General features: G+C 27.4%; 3 non-coding genes across 3 annotated transcripts; 2 read left to right on the top strand and 1 right to left on the bottom strand.

Annotated features, from left to right (window-relative positions):
- The first annotated feature begins 16,218 nt into the window (after positions 1-16,218).
- Positions 16,219-16,290, top strand: trnac-gca (transfer RNA cysteine (anticodon GCA)). The gene has a single exon. It is a non-coding gene; the product is annotated as a tRNA-Cys (tRNA).
- Positions 16,291-17,188: 898 nt separating this feature from the next.
- On the bottom strand, positions 17,189-17,260 carry trnac-gca (transfer RNA cysteine (anticodon GCA)). The gene has a single exon. It is a non-coding gene; the product is annotated as a tRNA-Cys (tRNA).
- A 201-nt stretch (positions 17,261-17,461) lies between these two features.
- Positions 17,462-17,533, top strand: trnac-gca (transfer RNA cysteine (anticodon GCA)). Its single transcript has one exon. It is a non-coding gene; the product is annotated as a tRNA-Cys (tRNA).
- Positions 17,534-19,270: the final 1,737 nt, after the last annotated feature.

Here is a 19,270-nt window from a genome sequence, read left to right as displayed (position 1 = left end):
GATTTTAATGATGGTTACGGCATTCAGTTACAAAAATATTTATATAATAACAATCATATATTTATAATTTAAGGCATTAATAAATATCTAAATCTCATTCTTTGAATAAAATTATTATTGGGATTAAGAAGTTTATTGATACTAAAATGAAAATAAGAAGGAAAACGACTCAGTATATTAGAATATGTTTTTTATGCAATCATTATGTAGGGGAACACGGGGCAAGATGACGAACGTTTCGAAAAACGCCTGTATCTTAGTCGATATCTGTCTCAAAAATTAAAACTTGATTTAAAAGTGATTAAAAAAATCATGCTGCGTCATTGATATATCGAAAAACCACTCTAAAAGTAGAAAATAGCTGAGGAAAAACTCATTAAACGATTTGAGTTAACAAAGTTTAAGACTTTAATAAAAGAAAACTCTATGAAGCTATAAACGCCTCAAAAACCATCATCACAAATTCTTTTTTATTAAAAAAAGAATACAAATAAAGGTGTAATTTTTAAAACTAATAAATTGTACATTTATATCGGACAATATCAACAAAACAAACAGTAACAACCTAGTAATCAGTTTGTAGCAAACTCCAACGCAACAAAATAAAACTATTGTCAAACAAATATTGTATTTCGTAATAAAATAATGACTGAACAATACAAGAATAGCAAACAGTACAAGTAAACTTCCGTTTAATATAGATTACGGACAAGCCATCTTGCCCCAGGCTAATACCATCTTTAAAATGAATCAGAACTGTACATAATCAAATTATCATAGCTTAATACTTCTTGCATGGCTTCCAGTTTAATCAAACTAAATGGAAATTTCTCGCTTACCTTTAGCTGGTGATGTAGCGATGTAATAAATCAAGTCAAACAAGGATAAAAAGTTTTTTTCTCAATGTTGGAAAAACTTTTTTAATACTTAACTTTCGTCACAAAAGTAATATTTAAAAAAAAACTATTGATAAATCTAGTAAAATTAATCTACTTCCCTTGCAGCTAAAGTCAACTGTTATATTTAGTTTTGCTTAAGAGATAACTGTAGGTCGTCATCTTGCCCCATGTTCCCCGATTTGTCTAAAGTGTCATTTGTTTACTTTTTTTAAACTTAATTTTTTTTTTTAATTTTAGATTAACATGTTCTTAATTTGTTTCTTTTTTCTGCTTGTTTGGTTCGGGTTTTTTTTAATGTCAAAGTATAACTCTACAATTACTTGTTTTTAAAACTCTTGTTTTTAAGCCATGTTAAACATGTATATGTAATTACTGTACACACATATATATATTTGAATATATAATATAATACAGTTGAGTATATATTATGTCATTTTATACTGAATAGTTTATGATATAAAAATTATGATATAAATTTATACATAAATTAAAGCAACAATTTAAATGCAACTTCGATATTCTTATTTGTATGTTTTATTTTATCCTCCAATTTTAATATTTTCGAGCTTAAAAAATCATAATTATCGTTGTTGTATTTATGTATCAGACAAATATTTTGTATAATTAATTAGTATAATACGTATTTACATATATCATTCATGTAACTACTTATCATACTGTTGTCATAGTGTAAACTTAATTAAACAAAATATTTGCCTAATACATTCTTACATATATGTAAGAATGTGTTATCTGGAACAAATTATATACAGTTGAACATACTGTTTGTACAATTGTATATACTTATTAAGGCTTATTAAATGTATTACGTACAATACCTAAGTATATTAACAATATGTATATATATGTATATAAATTAGTAGAAAATCACTTAACAAAAAATTTTTAATTTAACACTGCGATACATTAATAAAGCACTATATATATATATATATATATATATATATATATAATATATATATATATATATATATATATATATATATATATATATATATATATATATATATATATATATATATATATATATATATATATATATATATATATATATATATATATATATATATATATACCAATTTTAAAAATATATAAAAATTTATCAGAGGTGACCGGCTAAGGAAAATAAGCTGGTTATTTTGATACCATATATTTAACTTACGTTATATCACTTACGTTACCGAGCGATTACTATCGTGGATTTTTTATATCTATTATCAAGAGTTATAGTTACGTAACAAAAGAATTGCAAAAGTACGAACTCCTTCATTAAAAATAATTAACGAAGGGAATTCTAAAAAACTGGTGGCACTCTTCCTGAATGATTTTTCTTAAATTTATGAAAGTTATCAAATCAAAAATAGATTTTCTGCAAGACCAAGAGCAACTTTAGAAAACTATTTTAGTATGACAACTTTGTTAATACTTATTTGAGTGATTTAATAATAAAATATTTAGCTTGTCGAAATTTATCTTACACTTCTTACCTCTTATGCATAATTTTTAAAATGCTGCAAAGTTTTTACATTTAAATATTTTAAAATATTTTTGACGTAAAAACTGCTATCACAGTTTAAGAGGGAGAGGGGTTCAGGTATAAGTGATCGTTTGTGACAGGAGGGAAGGGTTAAGAATTGACAAAATTAGGGTGACGTGCTTTATGGATGACCCCACTTAATTGCATTTACAAACGATTTGTTTTAATAAATCAACAATAAAAAAAGGTTTTAAAATTGATTTTTTTCATATTAGGAGAATAGTAAATAAATCTTTTTTTATAATGCCTAAATAAAAGTAGTTATAATTTTTATTTTTATGTACTTATGTATATTTATATCTCAACCAAAATAAGAATACATAAAAAGATTAAAAAAAAATAATATAAATAATTTCAATTAACATTAAAAAAAAATAAAAGATTTTTTTTCTAAATTCTCTAATATAAAAAGTTTCAGTTAGACCAAGAACGTAAAATAAGATCTTATTTTACGTCCTTGGTTAGACCAACGCGATGAAATAAGAATTACTTAATGACGTAATTCATTTTGTTAAAGAAAAAGCGCCAGAACTAAAATAAATAAATGTAAATGCAAGTAGTTTTAACTTACGTTACACAAATTTAAAATAAAAATGTGCTTTACTAAGCATCGTTATTCAAAACTGTAAATGTAAAAACGTAACATTTAATATTTTTTCGCATATATTATTAAAAAACTCAAGGTATAAATTTAGTTTAAAACTTTTTTTAAACTATATTTTTCCAAAATTCAATTTAAAAAAAGTTTTAAACTAAATTTTGGAAAAAAAAACACTTTATCATGTTTTTTTAACTTACGTTACGTGAAAATTGCAAAAGTTCTTTCGTTATTTTCTAGAAATATATATACTTTATAAAGTATAAAATCTGACCAACAACAATTTGAACAAGTTAGCTCCATTTTCACGCTAATTAAATTCCGATTATGCAAAGAAATTCATGGTTAAAATAACATTTTACAACGATGCTTTTTTTATGTGACAATGAGAAAAACCGTAACTTTCGGAGGCATTAAAATGACTTAAATAAATTTTAATACTAAAGGTATATTTTTAAAAAACTTTTATGTGTCATCAATATTCATTTGCTAAAAGTTGATAAAAAAGGAGAACAAGATTTGAATACTTTTTCATTTTCCGCTGTGGAATTGCCCATATATATATATATATATATATATATATATATATATATATATATATATATATATATATATCATTGCTGGATCATCAGGAAGCGTAATACTCTTCCTGATGATCCAGCAATGGTGAAACTTTAAGTTGAAGAAAAAAGTTAGATAAGTGTTTTTTACTAATTTATTATTGCTCTGTTCTTTAAGAACATTGAGCACTCCGTTTGTAAAATACACTAACATAATTTACATATATATATATATATATATATATATATATATATATATATATATATATATATATATATATATATATATATATATATATATATATATATATATATATATTATATATATATATATATATATATATTATATATATAGAGAGAGAGTGGCGGCGTGTGGGTAGGGCCTGGTTGGGCGATGGCCCAGGGCGCCGAATATAAAGGGGCGAAACTAATTGGTTATTTTACCCTTTGCCTTTTTTTTGACTGGGGTGATATTGAGCGAGGGGCGCCGTGGCAAACTCGCCCAGGGCGCTGGTAGTGCGAAAACCGGTACTGTATATATATATACATATATATATATATATATATATATATATATATATATATATATATATATATATATATATATATATATATATATATATATATATATATATAACATTTTGTGCATATTTTATGTGTGTGTGCGTGTGTGTGTGTGCATAATAGATACATATATGTATATATACATATATAAGTATGTATTATGTATATACAAGGCCCAAAATTTCAATATTTCATACATATATATGTATATATATATATATATCTATATATATATATATATATATATATATATATATATATATATATATATATATATATATATATATATATATATATATATATATATATATATATATATATATATATATATATATATATATATATATATATATGTATGTATGTATTATGTATATATGTGGTTCTTAATATTTTTATTTTTGGAAATTGTTTTTAGTCTTTATACAATTATATATTCAATTTTCCACTGTACAGATTATTAAAAGACTGAGAAAAGGAATTTTAATTATAATCTAATTTCAATTTTTTTGTTTATTGCTTGTATACAGAGACGATTCTTCGAATAAAATGAGGGGGGGGGGTGAATCCTTAAAAAGTACTAGACTGGCTTCTGAAAAAAAAAAGTAGGTCCTCAAAACTAAAATTTACCCGACTGAATAGTGTCAAATACCCGACTAACCGATTAAATTTGTATGAAAACCGACAATAACTTTAAAATCACAATTGATTAAAATAAAATTGAAGATTTAATTCCAAAATTATGTAATGCAAATTTACTTTTTTTAAAGAAAATTGAAGTTATTCATATAATAAAGTTAATAAAAACATAAAAAGTTTATCTTTGGAAAACAATAGAATTATCAGGTAGAACACCTAAGGTCAGCTCAAACAATTAGCAAGAAGAATTTCAAAACTATAAACACATACTAACTTATGTTTTATTGTGATTATATATTTTCTATATTGAGGCTCTTTTTTTCTTTGCAACAACAGGCTACATAAAATAATTTACCTTCGTACAGATTTCAGTATAAACCAACAGGGAAAGTAGACAATGTTAAAGAAAAAAATAAATAAATAGTTAATAGTGTAAATTTTATTTGTTTATTCAATTATAAAATGATTAAGTTTTATATATCTATTTCAATATTAGTGTTTTTAAATCAAGTAAAGATTAATTTATTGCAAATTTAGTATAAAAGTTAATTTATTGCAAATTTAGTATAAAATGTTTTATTTTTTACGAAGAATAAAAAATTGAACCACTTAGCTAAACCAACTACCAAAAAGATTAAAATCTTAATTAATTGAAACAAAAAGAAAATTTAAATTTTATTGCTCAAGTAATGGGCAAAAGTATTTTAAAAATTCTAAACAAATCACTTTTTTTCATAATGAAACTTTTCTTATTATCTTTGAAATAATAATTTACGTAATTAATCTATGTATAAACTTACTTAACTCAATAAATAATTAGAAACGTATATTATGACTAAGAATATACAAATAAGTGTTTTTTTAATTACATTTTTTCTGTTACTGAAGACCCGTAGCCATTTTTGATTTTCTCAAGTTTATAAAATCATACTACGCTTGCGTATAATAACTTTCCGCTTTGTTCTTATATGTATAATAACTTATGCGTATAATATGCGTATAATATTCTTATGCGTATAATAACTTTCCGCTTTGTATCTAAACGTCCGTGGTATAAAAAAAATCAAAATAGGGCACCAAGTTTTTCTTTGCAAGCTAGTTTTCGTTCGATTACAACTCACGGTCCTAAGTTCTAATCAAGCGAAAGCTAGTTTGCAAAGAAAAAGGTATTGCATAGTTAAATAAATTTTTCGAAAGTACATAAAATTATATGAACATTGATAGAAGTTTAAATTAAACGAAAGTTTCATTACAAAGTTGTTTTTCATCGAATTTTCCATAGGGGTTTTATAGTTATATAAATTCTTTGAAAGTTCAAAGATAAATAACTACAATCTATTAAACGAATTAAAAGGTTATATAAGAAAAGGAAGTAAAAACGCAAAAGAAAAGCGGTATTTCTTGCTGCAAAAAGAGATGCTTTATTAAATATCTCTAATCGTGAGCCGCCACACACATTTGGCAACATCAACTTCAGAGGCTTAGAATAAAGAGAATACACCATTATTTTCCCGATCACCAACATGTGGTTAAATTTGTCAGCTAACTTTCTAAAAGAAATTATAGGCTTGAAAGATACAGCTTCAAGAAATGCAAATGAAACATTGGAAAGATACAGGCTTATGGGCATCTTTAGAGTAAGGCGGGGGGAATTCGACACGGAGCGAATCCGTCACTTATGCTTTGTTTTATATAAAACATTTATTTAATAATATTCTGCTTTGTAGAATATTATTAAATAAATGTTTTATATATTTTCCTTAGATTTTCCTCTAAATATTGCGAGTAAACATTGAAGTTAAAAAAATATTTTTCTGCTTAAATGCCTATCGTCAAAAAATAATCAAAATAGGCGATATTTTGACCACAAGGTATATTTTTTTCGATTGATCGATGTCAGTATTTTTAAAATAACAATTTAAGTTATGACGTTAAGATTGTTAGCACATGCTCAAATAAATTGGGTTCTTTGACACGCAAATTTTTAAACTACGGAGCGCCGTTTGAAAGAAAATTAAATTGTGCTCAAAATGCATTCCAAAGCTTTAGATTTTATCTATATAAGATAGGCTTTTCAGAATACATTAGTTTACAGTTAGCTGTTAAAAATTTTTGAAGTTTTAATTATAAACGCGACTCTAATGTGAAACATGTAAACAAACTTATTATAATGTATAGTCCAAAATGTATATAAAGTAAATAATAAGTATATAAAAGGTTCTGATTTTTTTTTTGTCCCAGAGGATCAGCTTCTGTATTGACATAGCTATCAATATGAGTTTGACCTTCTTCCTTGCCCTGAATTGAGTGTCTCCATATTCTAAACCATTCTTTATCTCTTTGATGGTCTTAATAGCAAACCTCCAAGATTCCTTATATAAGCTTTCTATAAGGGAAAGAACCAAAGATTTAGAATGAGCAAAATAAGCTCCATTTTCTATGTAAGAAGTTGAAATTTCTTTTATCTCATCTTCTTATTTTCTCAGCAATCTTAACAGTGTTATTGTGCGTTTCGAGGTCTCGAGAACACTGTGTTTTACTTTGATTTTATACCACATGTGGAAACACACTTGAACTACCCATTTTGAAATTAAGTGAAATCTTTTTAGCACATCATCAGTGAAACCACGGTTACTTAGGTTACTTACATGATTATATAGCAAGAAAAAAAACTTCTTAGAAAATATTGCTACTCTTGGCTCTCTTCATGATTTGGGTCCATTTTGCCTGTAGTCAAACATTTAATCAGTTTATAGCAGAGTTATGAGTCTATCAACATTGAATTTTTTTAGGAAATTGGAATAATGGTTCCAACTGCACAATAGGTTTAAATGTATCCCAACTTTTCATACTGTTCACTTTGCAAAGGGCTTTTCCAATCGGTTCAGTAAAGCTATGCTTTTAACTTGTCAGCCCATCCAGAGTGATACCAATGCGCATCAAAGGAAGCTTATTGCAATGTAGCATACAAATAGACCAGTAACACTTTCTACCCAAAAATTCAAGGTTTGTCAACAAACTTCCATCTTTCCTTGTTTCGAGTTTCAGAGTTTGTTGAACCCCCTCTTATTACTTCAAGAGATTTATGTACTCCCCAAGGAAGCATTCAACTAAATAGTTCAATAGCTGCTATTTTAGCAGGCTTATTGGGAGGCACCACCTTTACAGGTGTAAAATGTGTAATATAGTGTCTGCCAGGTTCAAAAGTAACACCAAAGTTTTCTTCATTTTCAACCCTATGATGAAATTGTTTTGTTACAGAGTTGTGCTCTAAAACTCTAGGTAGAATCTTTTCTGTCATCAGCGAAAATGCCTTTGATAAGTTGCTTTTAAATCTTTATTTTCTCAGATATCTTTGCTTTGGTCATTACTGCTTTCCTAGCCCTAACAACTTTCTTAGAATCTACAGCCAAATAGGACATATCAGGTGTCAAAAAGTTATCCTTTTTATTTTTTAATTTTACTTAGGTGCCGTACGGTCTTATCACAGAGAACCGCAGATGAGCATTTAATTGGAAGTTCACGCCTCCTTCCTAACCGATGTTGCAAAACTTGCCCAGAGGTGGAGTTTGAACCACGGGTCCTTTGTTTCTGAGGCAAGGGATCGCCCATAAATTACGCAACGCTTCCAGTAATCATTTGAAGCAGGTTTATCATCCATGTCTATTCTATTTGAATCTTCATCACTTATTAAAGACTCAGCAAGATCTTCTTCAACAAGATTCTTTTAAGTTCCTTTCTCTTCTTTTTAAACTTTTTCTTCTAGACTTGACTTTCTTTTCATAATCCTTGTTTTTGATGAAACCTGTTAAGCTGTTTCCTTAGTATCATTACAAGGCATTTGATATTTTGATTGAGACCCAGTTTTTTCTCTTTCTGCTAATATCCAAATAAGTTCACTTTTTGGAATCTCTTTTTTCCTCGGACAGGAACATTGAATATGTGCAAAATCTAATCAACTATTTGATTTTGAGCACTTTTCATTACATAAAATAATTTTGCATTTACAATATTTACAATAATTAAATAACAAGCAATCGATCTAATTTGACTTCCCAGGTAGAAATATTTTTGGGGCTGTCTTTCCTCTAGAAATATAACTAAACTTGTTCCAGGTTAGTTCTATGTTCTGTAAAATATTTTATTTATGCCGCCAGAAATTTGAAAAGAGCATTCGAACTTCTCCACTGTTAATGAACCAAGTCTGCTAATTGCACACAGCGTTCTTTTACAGAAACCAACCACCTGAAAAATAAAACAGAAAAAATAAAAGGTTTGGATTCAAGTAAATATAAACAAATTTCAGCAATCTTTAAATGTGACTTCTCATTACATATCTGCGAAAAATTTTATTAATCGTATTAAAATCGTATTAACAGACCCTTCATGCGGATTTTACTATGAGTAGCATTAAGATCATTACTTCCAGTAAGATTGAGATCTTACTTCTTTCTCTGTTGGATTAAGATCATTACTTTCACCCAAATAATGTGAAAGTTTTGATTTATTTTTTATTTTTTAATTTGAATCTATTAATTCTAGAGCACTCATTCTTACTAGTAATATTAAATAAATCCTAGCAATAATGCAATTAAGAAAAATGGAAAATAATCAAACTGGAAGTAAAGCACTTTTATACTGTGTATTCATCTATGAAGTCATGAATACTCAGTACAGAAGTAGTTTATTTCAAGTTTTGTTGACTGCTTCTAGATATCTGTAAATACAAAAATGTTTAAGAATGCCATATATTGTGTTTATTCCCGAGAACATTCAGAAAAACGTGTCAGATAGTTAAACCTACAAAAATCTTGACCTACCAAGTTGTTCTACAAAAAAAAATCTACTAAAAAGCGGAACTAATTTTCAGATAACCTACTGAAGCCTAATTTATTTTCAACCGATTATAGTCTTTTTTTTTTTTTTAAATGATATGACTTTATTCGTTTTCAACCAATTTATTTTTCGACCTATTTTATAGATTTTGATTTTCAATTGATTTAAAATAAATTATTTTTCAAACGATTATTTGGTCTGTGTTTTTAATGTTCTTTTATTAAAACTAACAATCAATAAGTTTTATTTAATAAGTTATATTTCTGTAATTTTTGTACAATACAATAAACATAGAAAATACCTGTTCACAGTTTAAAAAATCACTGACATCTTTTCGGAACTTTGCTATTTCTAAATGTACAGGGCCAACGACGCGGTTTTTGAAGTAAGGGGGAGGGCACAATCATTATTTAAATTAAAAAATCAATAGTTTCTAAAAAAAAGCTGTCTATATATGAAGAAGGGGACGTAGAAGGTGACTAACCCCCAAAAAAATAAGTTGTTCGGCATATTTGGAAACTGCAGTCGGCTAAATTGGATCTGTAGTTAGCAGTCAGTCAGGGCCGGCGCCAGCATTTTTTGGTCTTTAAGATAGCTAACTTCTAGACACGGAGCAAACTCCAAACATTTATATGTTTATACTTATGTCAAATAGCAATGCTTTGGAAAAAATTTTTTGCCTAGCCTGCCCCAAACGTGACAGCAACAAGTTGATGAAATATTTTTTGTACTATTTTCAACTAGACTTATATTTATCGATAAAATTTAAGTTTCATAGTACTATCTCTTAGCGTTCAAAAAATATGATCATATAAAATTTGCAACCCCCTCAATCTGAGGGGGATTTAAACTTTCTATGGTCATAACTTTTGAATGCTAAACTATTTTACTATGAAACTTAAAATTTATCAATGAATATAAGTCTAGTTAAAAATAGTACAAAAATATTTCATCAACTTGTTGCTGTCACGTTTGGGGCAGGCTAGGCAAAATTTTTGGGACTTTTTGTTCCCAAGCTCCAATCATCGCAATTTTTTGCGAAGCATTCTTATTTGACATAAGTATAAACATATAAATGTTTGGAGTTTGCTCCATGTCTGGAAGTTAGCTATCTCAAAGACCAAAAAATGCTGGTGCCGGCCCTGCAGTCGGCAAATGATAGCTAACGAGGACTTTTTTTTTTTAAGTTGTGGTATCAACATTTCCCGCCACCAAAAAATTCTAGATCCGTCACTGGATACGCCACCAAATACTAACTGTTTTATTGAAACAATTTCATTGAAAAACTGTAATTTTGTAAGTTTTAGTAAAAATTTCAGCCTTTTTGAAATAACTTTAAAACAAAGTTCAGTTTTTTTTTATCTTTTTGCAAGGCAGCCTAAAGTTTAAGTTTTATTTAACCGTTAAACTTAACAACTTTTGTGGTTTATTTTTTAATTGAAATAAATTTATTTTAGCTTTTTTTTGAAAAGCTATGGGCTAAAAATTGATAAATAAATTAGCGTTTCTTAACTTTTGCACGCTACCGTAGTTTAACTTCATATTCTTTTTACTTGACGTTTAAAAAGAGCTTCTTACTATTTTTTTGTTTTTTTGTTTTTTTGTTTTAGCGTGGTGAGCATAGTGGTTAACGGACGCGCTTTTCTTTAAAGCGTTTGAAAGTTTGAAGCTTCTTCGCTAAAAACAGAAGGAACATCGAAAAAAAAAAGATTTCAAATAAGCTTGAAGAACACAATGCAATCATACTTTACAAATGAAACGGAAAGACTTAAAGATTAGGAAAAATCTTTTACTTTATTAATGAGTACAAACAATAAAACTTATTATCGACAGATTTATACGCGGTAGAGCAAAATAATAACGTTAAATAAAGTATTTCGAATATTGAAAAAGATATAAATAGCATCAAAGACAATTTCGAAGAAGATAAAATATTAGAAAAATTATCACAGATAAGAAAATGATATGACAATGAAAAAAATATTTTGTGTTAAAAAGCGTTAGGAATAAACGGTTAAAAAGCTTTTCATAAAACAGTTGAGCTCGTCGTATCAGTCAACACAAAGATAACAAACCAAGAAGGAACTTTTTATAAAACAGTTGAGCTCGTCGTATCAGTCAACACAAAGATAACAAACCAAGAACAATAGTTTTAAAGTTGTTAATATAAATTTTCTAAACAAAACCAAAACTCTGTAAAGCCTAATACATAAATGAAGACATCGCTCCAGAAACAACTGAAAAAACGAAGGAAGCTATGGGACAAAGTAAAAAAAACCACGCAGCAAAGGTAAATATGCTATTTTAAAATACTATAAATTATTTAATAAAGGTTTCAAAAAGTAGCGCTGCACAATTTTTTTTTATTACACGAACGACTTTTCAATTTTGTTTTTTTAACTTAATGACATTAAAAAATAGATTTTTTATCGCTGCGCTTTAACGTCTTCGAAACAGCAAATAATATTCTCAAAGGTTTTTGTAACCGTAATTAATTCAAATTAAATTAAAAAAAATAAATTGCAATGAAATGTTTAATTTACATCATAAAATGGAACGTTTTATTAACTTTTTTTATTTTTAATTTACAATTACAAATTTATAACGTGTGAAATAACAAAATTTCCGCCCCGATATACTTGCGGCCCTTGTGCGCCGCCCGAACTAGCCACCTCTAAAAGCCGGCTTTCAAGTAATTGCTGTTTTCAAAATTTCAAATTAGCAAAAAGAGATTTGCTCATCAGTTACTTAACGGACCAATAATGGCACCCGCCATAGGTGGCCTTTTGGCGGCTGCCACTAGTGGTCCACTAAGTAGTGGCCCACTTTAATGAGCTAAACTACAGCGGACCTCTCAAATTGTCTATATAGGTCTGAAATTCTGCTATAGCATGTTTGCTGGAATATTTCCCAGTATAATCAAAATGCAAGAATAAATGATAATTCTAAAAAGTAATTAAAAAAAGTTAATAAAACTTCTATTCAAAGACACTATATGCAGTAGGTTGAGATAAAGAATGTAACCTTGAGGAAACAAACTCCGCCTATCATACATTTAAAAATATTTTCCTAAAACACTATAATAACCGTTTTTTTTGTTTCTTTTGAACCGTTTTGAACTGCCTATGGATTACTAGCGGAATTAAAAAATCTTCAAAAACAAAACAAAAGCTCTACATCCAATATTTTAAAAATAGAAATGAAGTCAACTTAATTATTTACAAACAAACAAAAATCTTTTCGAAAAAAATTATAAAAAAAAATATTGCTCAAAACTAATTCAAAAAATCAATGGTGAAATTTAAAAATCATAGAATATCAAAAAATAAAAGAACAAGAAAAAAACCCTGATAAAGTTACCCGAGAGAATTGTTTAAGTGAAACAGAATATAATTATAAAAATTCTATCGCCGAACATTTCCATAGTTTTTTTGCAAAAGTTTCAACAGTTTTTTCGGTCTCAACATCAATGGATTAGGTCGAGGTTGTCACGTGATGGTAATGTTATCACTCTATTCGAAATGATAGAAGACGTGAATTGTTATGCGGTTTTTCTATTGTTATGTACATAACATTAGAAAAACCTTTAAAAAAATCGTTTTAATTTTTTTTTTCATTCCAGTTTAATTAACAATGTAAACATTTTTTACGCTGTTTTTTATTTCTATTATTATATATTAAGTACCTAATTGAGCTTTAGTAAATAATAATTTATAGTGAATTAGTAAGTAATTTTTTTAGTAAAATGTTTTAAGCATTGTTGAATGGATAGTTTGTGATATCATTGTATGTTTATAATGTGTGTACGCAGAGGCGATTTTACAAATAAAATAAAAGGGGGGGGGGGTGAATTCTTAAACAGTACCTGCTGGCTTTTTTAAAAAAAAAAAAAAGGTCTTCGAAACTAAAATTTACCCGACTAGCCGGCTAAATTCGTCAAAAGACTGACTATAACTTGAAAATCGCCTTTATTTAGCTTTTATTTAGCTTAAAAATGTCGAAATTTAGCAAAAATAAATAATAAACGACATAAATTCCGTATAAAAGTTATCTATAATTTATTATAAACAGTTTGGCGGTTAATTTACGCAAAAAAGTTGGTTAGAATTCAAATTTAAAAGTCAAAATAAAAAATAAAAAAGCGATTAAGATAAATCTTTACATTACATTAGGTATTCCTTTACATTGTGTATAACCACTTTTTCACGTGGTATAACCTTTTTAATGCTTTAATAACCTCTTCTTCACGTGATACAATCTTTCTTAACTCTTTTATAACCGCTTTTTAAGTGATACAACCTTTATATCAGCTAACCTTGCCACTTTCTAGCTTAACCTAACTGAACAACAGCAAATCAATTTTTAATTTCAAAAAAAAAAAAGAAACTATACCGTAATTATGCATGACGTAAATATTAGTACATATTTCTTCACTGGAATAAAAATTACACCATTTATTGGCACGTTTTTATAATGACTTTTTTATAACATTCCTAATTATCAAAAATTCTTTAAGGATTTTCTCTTATTCTTTGAAATGTTTCACCTCATTCAACTTGACTGCCGATGCGATTGTTTTTGTTTGACGCCAGAGCGACTTAATGGATAACGAAATGCCCAAATAAAATTTTAAAATATAATAGATTTCTATATCCCCGATGTTAATGGAATTTTAATATATATTAATATGCCGTAAAATTGCCTAAGTTCCGTCACTTAAGCTTTGAACATTTATTTATCACGCATAAATAAAAAATTTTCATTTTTTTTCCCCTGAAACATACAGAAAACTATATTGATAATTGATATTGTAAAAATAAAAAATGAAAAATAAAAACTTGTACTCAATATTTCGTTTAAAATAAAAACATCTACTTTGACCCAACTTTCAATACCACCTCATAAGTTCGGCCACTATATAAATACTAATAACGTATTAAAAACTTAACGTCACAAGTAATAACAACTAATTTTTAAATAATAATAATTTTTAATAATAATAATTTTTAAATAATATAAATTCAGGTAATACTAGTAACTGAGGAGAGCGTCGCCTTAGCTCGAAAAAAAGAAGGAGCACATAAAATAAGGCCTTTTTAAATATAAGTAGTGTTAATTTTAATTTTTATTGTAATTAGTCAACTATTTTATTACTTTGGCCATTATCACATTTGCTACGCCACTGGTTAATTGAATTAAAAATATATTTTCAATTATTTAAAAAGGTTTTTTCAATTAACAAAAAAACACTACTTTGCTTTAAATGAGCTTTGTATGTTTATTGGCAATTCTTGCACGTATGACCATAGTAGAACAGCAAGATCCACACAACCAATCGCTACATGACATTTTTTAGAACTCAAAGAACCGTCAGTTAATTTTTGAAATTATGAATAAATTTTTTATTCATATAAAATATCATGGTGTGTATCCATTTTACAAATGTCAAAATTTACTGGTAAATTTACAGGTAAAGTTACCGGCAAATTTTACATTTGCAACACTTATTAATATTTCACAATATTACTGCTAATTGTCTCCTTCGTTGTTTATTCGTGAATATGACCGAGGTTAGAGTATTTCGAAATTTCACTAATTTTTATAAAAAAAGTAGTTGGTTTTCAAAAATTAATAATTTTTTTTTTGTAAATATAAGTTAGTTTGGTGATTCCTAATATTATTAAGATTAAATTTGATCATTTATTTTAATAATTTGCTTATTTTAGATTTTAATAGTATGCATTTTTTCAAATTGTTGTTTAGCTAATTATTTCAGCAGGTTGCTTATAAACATTATTATTTTTTTATAGATTAATATTTATGAAACTAATTACAAATATTATTTGAGAAAAAGTTTGTAAACTTTGAGTTTAGCATGCTTTTTTTAAATTTTTTTAAATGACCGAAGTTACATGGTGACCAAACTTAGGCGATTTTACGGTATGTCATTAAATTTAAATAAACTTTTGATTTCTAAAACTAAACTATCATACAACAATTTATACTTAAATTTAGTTTATAAACTTGTTTTAATAATTAATTAAATTTTTGTTATTTTGAATTAAAAAATTTAATAAACTTTAAGCGTATATATTTAGTTTATAATAGTATATTTAAGCGTAATAAATTTAGTTTATAAACTTGTTTTAATAATTAATTAAATTTTTGTTATTTTGAATTAAAAAATTTAATAAACTTTAAGCGTATATATTTAGTTTATAATAGTATATTTAAGCGTAATAAATTTAGTTTATAAACTTGTTTTAATAATTAATTAAATTTTTGTTATTTTGAATTAAAAAATTTAATAAACTTTAAGCGTATATATTTAGTTTATAATAGTATATTTAAGCGTAATAAATTTAGTTTATAAACTTGTTTTAATAATTAATTAAATTTTTGTTATTTTGAATTAAAAAATTTAATAAACTTTAAGCGTATATATTTAGTTTATAATAGTATATTTAAGCGTAATAAATTTAGTTTATAAACTTGTTTTAATAATTAATTAAATTTTTGTTATTTTGAATTAAAAAATTTAATAAACTTTAAGCGTGATTTTATCATGGGGATATAGCTCAGTGGTAGAGCATTCGACTGCAGATCGAGAGGTCCCCGGTTCAAACCCGGGTGTCCCCTGGCTTTTTGAGCCTATCTGCGTTATGCATATAGGCTCCTCAATTCACAATCTCAAAAACATAAAAATTTTGAATTAATTCCATTTCTACATTTTGTATACTAAAATCATATATTTATATATTAAACCAATTAAGAGTTTTTTTGTCCTAAAAATAAAAAATAAAATATTAATTTCTGTTGATGCGCAACTTTGAGTAATTCAAAATCAAATTTTGTTTTCTCAAAATCAATTTACTTAAACTTGGCTCGTTTTGCAAATGGGTTCTCTTATAAGTCTTTCTAAATATAGCGTCTATCCTTGGGGTCACAGTAGCGTCACAAAATGCGTGATGGGGAAAAAATTGGACAAACTTCATTGTTAACGCGTTCTGTTAAGTATTTTCAATATTTCAACGCAACAGTTAACAATAAAAATACTGATCAAAAAACGTTAATAACGATTTTTTTTAAAAATTTTCCCGAATCATACGTTTTGTGACGCCACTGTGAGCCCAATGATAGACACTATATTTAGGAAGACTAATTTATAGACAAATATTTTGGTTTTCGCTATATGCAGAAGCCTAAGTATTTGATATTATGTTAAAGATACAATACTTAAATACCGAGCTCATTTAATAATACTTATGAGTGCCGTGGCTAGTGGGTCGGAGGCTCCCCCCTCGTTCCTCCTACCCCCCAAAAAAAACTTGTTGTTAATTTAAAATTTAAAACATTTTTCCCCATGTTATTATCAAAAAAAAAAAAAAAAAGCTCCTCAAGTTTGCAAAAAGCTCCCCTTCCCTAATTGGGGGTGTGCGGTAGCCTAGCCACAGCTCTAATTCAAAAAAATGAAGATAATAATTAATATTTCTTCGTTGTATTTTGATTTAAAAACATTTAATAAAACGAAAAGGAAAGGGGACACCCGGGTTTGAACCGGGGACCTCTCGATCTGCAGTCGAATGCTCTACCACTGAGCTATGTCCCCATATGGATTGGCTTATTAAAGTTTATTAAATTTTTCAATTTAAAATAATGAAAATTTTTAAACAATTATTAAAACAAGTTTTTATAACTAAATTTAAGTATAAATTTTGTTTTCTAATTGTTTATTAATTTTTAAAAATTAATAATTTATTTTAATTTAATTATATAGTTAATATATATTAAATTAATAAGTGTCAATGTCGGGGATATAGCTCAGTGGTAGAGCATTCGACTGCAGATCGAGAGGTCCCCGGTTCAAACCCGGGTGTCCCCTAAATTTTATTTTCTTTGTTTTTTGTTAATAGCGCGCGTCATAAAATAACTAAATGTCAAACCGGTTTACTCAAAAAATTTATAAAACTTTTAGATTGATTCGTATTTTATGTACGTAAACTAATGAAGTAAAAAAACGCCACTCGCATATTGAGTATTAAAAAGTAATAGGCCGGCGTCTGTTAACAGAAAAGTCTTCTAGAAAAAGAGTTAGACACATTTAGTAACTAATTTTCGAAAGCGTTATTTTGAAGATCTAAATGACCTGATATAATACCCAAAAGATCCCAGATTTTTAGAGTCACAGTAACCGGATAACTGAGGTCAAACATTTGCCGTATATAAAAACTATCCTTTGATTTTAACAAAGACGGTTTCAACTAACTAAAAAAAACCTAAGTCTGTTTTTTGTTTAATTACCCCCAAATAAATAATATTTGTGATTTCAAATTTTGTTTGTGTATTCCTCAATAAATTGCCAATATTATATAAAATTTTGAACAATTTATGATATGGGTAACCTGACTTCTACACCTTTGTATTTTTGTGCGCTGTTTTCTTAGGATAATTATCAGTTACCATATTTATGCTCCGCTTCAAAAGAGTATTGTATTTAAAACGTAATTATTATTATAACCGAATTTTTTATTTTCATTACTACTGTTAATGCTTATCTCACAGTTCAATGTCCGAAAATATAAAAATAGCAATGATATAATAAAAAAAAATTAAACATTTATTCCGTATTAATATCGCAATCGGACTCTGACTCGGATAGTTTGTCTGACTATTCGTCATCCTCCTCCTTGGGATGGTTATTGTTGCAGACATTACATTTGAAAAGATCTGTGCAAATTATAAGCATGTTAAGCAATTATTGCATGAACATCTTTTTGTGGAACAATCACCACGGCAATAACATTCAACAAAATCAAGCACCAAATCTGGTGCAGCAGGCGATTCCATCCAAGATATGGCAATGGAACCTTGATCATTAAACCAACCATTTCCAAAAGGACTTGGTGGATTAATTAATGCTACATGTGATCTTTTTCTTACAAAAGCTTCATAATTAGCTCTTTTTATGTGTTGCACAAGCGAATCTTTATTCGGTGGCAACATTTCTTTGCTAAGTTTACCAGATTTAAATAATGTGTAATGAGCTATATTAACTGATTCCAGCATATTTATTAGTTCATCAGATGGTGGTACTGAATCACCTAGAGTTTTAAAAGCTTCTAAATATTTTGCTTTCTTCCGTAGGACTTTGAAAGCTATTGCTTTTCCTTTTACATAAAATGCACTTGTTGAACCTCATCCTAAATAACAGCTATAAATATAAACTTGAATAAATTTAAAAATCTGAATTCATAGTTTTACCCCGTCTAAACATTACAATATTTTCTAAAGAAACAAAAATCGTCACCTGTAAACAAATGAAAGCAATCGCAATCATAAGCATAAACAAATCATAGCAATCAAAAAATCTTTACCAAAATCAGGTTCATATTTTTTTAAATTAATGATACGGCGTTTGTTACCAACAGCAGAATCGAAGTATATAGTTGACGGAAGGCAAGTTGACAGAGCAAACACAAATACATCAGTATCAGGACTACTAATAACAACAGTTTGATAGTGCAGTGACGCATGTGATGCATATAAAATCAACTTAGTATCAGCTTCTTCGTGGTCACTGGCAAGCTCATGAACTTTACTTACAACAATAAGGTTGTCA

The sequence above is a fragment of the Hydra vulgaris genome, chromosome 13 (assembly GCF_038396675.1).
Source record: "Hydra vulgaris chromosome 13, alternate assembly HydraT2T_AEP".
NCBI classification, from domain to species: Eukaryota; Metazoa; Cnidaria; class Hydrozoa; order Anthoathecata; family Hydridae; genus Hydra; species Hydra vulgaris.
Note: the sequence above shows the minus strand (reverse complement) of the source record. Positions and strands in the feature narration are given on the sequence as shown.